This window comes from Octopus bimaculoides, chromosome 1 (genome assembly GCF_001194135.2).
Source record: "Octopus bimaculoides isolate UCB-OBI-ISO-001 chromosome 1, ASM119413v2, whole genome shotgun sequence".
NCBI lineage: Eukaryota > Metazoa > Mollusca > Cephalopoda > Octopoda > Octopodidae > Octopus > Octopus bimaculoides.
Genome location: NC_068981.1, coordinates 60,674,713 through 60,678,708, shown reverse-complemented (window position 1 = coordinate 60,678,708; position 3,996 = coordinate 60,674,713). Strand labels below are relative to the sequence as shown.

Here is a 3,996-nt window from a genome sequence, read left to right as displayed (position 1 = left end):
ATATATATATATATATAACATATTATAAATAGGTGTATATATATGTATGTATGTATTTATGTATATTTTTATGTATGTATATACATGATATATATATTATTCAAATTGTGCCTGTGAATTATTCTCGTAAATTCTTAATGAGTATCCTTTTCTCCTAATATCTTCTTTCGGTATGGTCTGATTCTAAATCAATCTTCATTCGTATACAGTCTTCTCTCAGTGATTGTGATCGATCGCTGCCTTTCATTTGCTGTGGTTGGTAAATGAAATCAAGCAATATACCGCTGTTGATTCAATAGATTATACCTGTCCGTTGCCAAAATTTGTGCTTGTTTAATCTGAAGTAATCAATAATATTAAAATATCTGTTTAAACACAATCTGTTAGTGGCTATCGGTGTGTACAAAGCTTTGTTGTTCCAAGATTGTATGTTTGGTAAATGCTTAGAATATCCATTGATGTTATGTGTAAATAAACTTGTTCTTTCGTACATAATTTCAAATGAGGAAATGATGTAGAATACACACATCCAACAATTGTTTCCGGGTATAACGGACTGTATGTTATTTCTCGCCAGCATTATTATATTAATTCAGGAGTAAGTCTGAGCTTGATTAAGTGAATTCGTTTGTAAATGCAATTTCAAGATGAATGATGCCAATAGGCTATGCTGAACAGAACTATATGAAGAGATTAATTGAAGTATTTAGTATTTCATTGTGACCTCTTCGCAATGATACAGATACCGATGTGATGCTGTTGCTTTGGCTGGTGGAGGTGACGGTGTATAAAATCTAGGACAGCACTGAATGAAGACATCTATGATCAATGATACTAAAATCATGAATATATCGTCCCAACCATGACCCTCAATTTCTTTTATTAACAATGAAGCTCCGACCACATGATCTGTTGTACGATTCTTCTTTTGCAAGAAGCAGTATGTGATTTCTGAGAGATTTTCCAACATTTTATTGCAAGTTAAGAAGTTCTTATTATTGTGTCCTGTAATACATCGTTACTCTGTGGTTACCCTGTATATATACAGCACCCAACGAAAATACACATCCATTCTTACACTATACTAAATGTGTTTAATGTCCCGCTTGAATAGGCCATAAAACAGCTCATGAAAAAAGAAAGCATATGCATAACCAAAAACTGAGATTTAGATTATATACAAAAACAGCGCAAGGGAAAAAAGTTCTCGATATGAAACTACAAATTCGTAAATCATAAAACGCGACTTTCGTTGGGCACCCTACGTAATACAAACATTTTAATGTAAGTATTAAAGTTCTAAATTTCATCTCTGAATTTGCTGTACCAGATACAAAATTACACGGTTTCTCCTCAGTAAACCATGCATTTAGAATAAAGAATTATTGCAGCGCAGAATAATACAATTGCATAGCAATACATTAGATAATAGTACCAACATCAAGCATAGAATTCATCAAAGATATTAACTATCAATTGAAAAATATAAACCAAGTTCAGCGCACAAACACAATACACATGAAATAAATATGAAAGCTTCTACGAATAACAGTTAAATAATAATGCGTTTTTGATACCATACCAATTACAAAGCGCTCAAAGAAAGCGTTACCTCCGAACTTAGGAGCACTATCATTTTAAGATAAACACGAAGTTTAATGAAAAAATATGAACATTTTTAGAGTGAATAATGAAACTCAAACAGCGACCAACTCTACACGTCGCTACAAAAGTAAGCAGCTTTTGACGTTCTGCCAGCCATGGGAACTTCCAATCAGTGCTAAAAACATTTCACTGCTAAATATACTTCAGTTACGATAATTTGCTTAACTTTGCTGAAGACCGAGTACGACCAAAATATTAGTACAAAAGTATATGGACCTGGGTTCTTACGCATGCAAATCATAGAACAAATCCTCCAAAATATCGTGCGATGTTTGTCGAAATTTATTTCACACTTATATTAAACTACAGGCTATATACTTGTAATTCTACCACTTATATATACTTTTATTAATGGTTTGTTTTCTAGGATTACTATCCCTTTTCAATCCTGCTAACCCTGTTATTTTCCAACAAAGTCTGGGACAAAGCCTGCAATTTATGGACTGGGAATCGTTTACATCCACCCCACCAGTGCTCAACTGGTACTTATTTTATCAGCCCTAATGTTCAACTGGTACTTATTTTATCGACTTCGGAGCTCAACTGGTACTTGTTTTATCGACCCCAGTGCCTAACCGGTACTTATTTTATCGACCTCGGCAGAATTTGAATTCAGAACATAAGGACGGACAAAATGCTCCAACGTACTTTGCTCGGCGTGCTGAAGATTCTGCCATCTCGTCGCCGTAATGTTTACCAATATATTGATTTAAATTTAATTTTTCCTTTATTTGATCCATAGCATTCATATAATTAGGTGATCATCTAATATTCATTTCGTTATTTGACAAATATGTTTATCTTACAAGGAAATGTATTCGTGACTGTATTTAATTTTGAAATAACGTTTTAAAATAAAATTGTACATAAAAAATAGAGTTCACCGTTTTTCCTCAGTATATATAAGACAACAATGTTCACTGTCTTTTCCTAATTTGAGAGATAAATTTCGTTGTGATATTAAATAAATCGAATAACAATTTTGGGCTTCTGACTCATTAGTTTGACTCAAATTTTGCTGTTGTTTCGTCCCAGCCTGGTCCTGATTGAACAAAGTTCAGTTTTATACCTCAGTAGATACTTTGGCCAATATGTCATTACTTAAGATACTTGGCTATTATTTGATGGTGATTTGGTTAATAGTTCGAGTAGGTCAGGCAATGGCATACAAGTTTGACTGTTGAATATAGGGAGCAGGAAGTGTTCCTTTTCATCGCTTTTGATGGGAGAAATTGCGTCTGGAACGAATTTATTCATGCAAACACATAGGATACAAACTGGAAACAGAACTCAATGCACTTTTTAGACCATATATATATATATATATATATTTTAATGTTTAGGTGTAAAGCAACTTAAGTTTTTCAAAGTGCATAAACTTCATGTGTGGAATTCACGAAGCTTAAATTATACAGCAAATATTTTTTTTATATTGTAGAAGATATTCAAGAGACATCTGTCATTGAATTGCCACATGAAAAAGTAATACATTGAAAATATGTTAATTAGCCCGAAGTTAAGCAAAAGATAAGCGTAAACAAAATAACAAAATATAATAATCTTTATATCCTCAAATAAGTTTAAACATATATAAAAGTGTATACTCACATACATTAGCATACTCACATACATTAGCATACTCACATACATTAGCATACTCACATACATTAGCACGTTTCCTTACTCACACATCACACAGGTATGCAAGTGTATGATGTGTATAGGTTTCCGTTTGCTTTTGTAGTTATATGTGTATGTATATCTATATATGTTTATGTATGTACGCAGCGTGTGTGCATTCCTCTCCATCTTCCACACTCTCTCTCTACCTCTCTGTCTGTCTGTCTGCCTCTCTCTCTCTCTCTCTCTCTCTCTCCCTCTCTCTCTCTCTCTCTCTCTCTCTCTCTCTCTATCACACGTGCATGTTTATAAATAAATGACTTTCAACTTGTGTATATGTGTGTGTACGAGGTGGGAGACGTATATAAGAATATATATTTTAAAGTTACGTTTGGCTATGAAAAATATTTATATTATTTCATTTACTTTATACTTTTTCATGTCATTACTTCACTGTTACCTAACGGATTTTCTTTATATATTTTAATGATATATTCCAAAGGTATTTTGATAAAGTTTCCGGAATTAGTACTTACTCAACTACAAACATAGAAGCGTTATGCTTTTTACCTTAAATAGATGCCACGCAGGAAACTTTCGGGCCTTCAGTTACTTATGTGATTGCACAGCTAATTATTAAAGTTTATAGATACATGCACACATGCATTGATATGTATACACACATATATACATTACATAATATACATAATA

At 32.8% G+C, this 3,996-nt stretch overlaps 1 protein-coding gene across 3 annotated transcripts in view; it reads left to right on the top strand.

Moving 5' to 3' along the window:
* Window positions 1–3,996, top strand: part of LOC106871357 (growth hormone secretagogue receptor type 1) — an 878,042-nt gene that overhangs the window by 639,605 nt on the left and 234,441 nt on the right. The gene's annotated exons all lie outside the window — the stretch shown is intronic.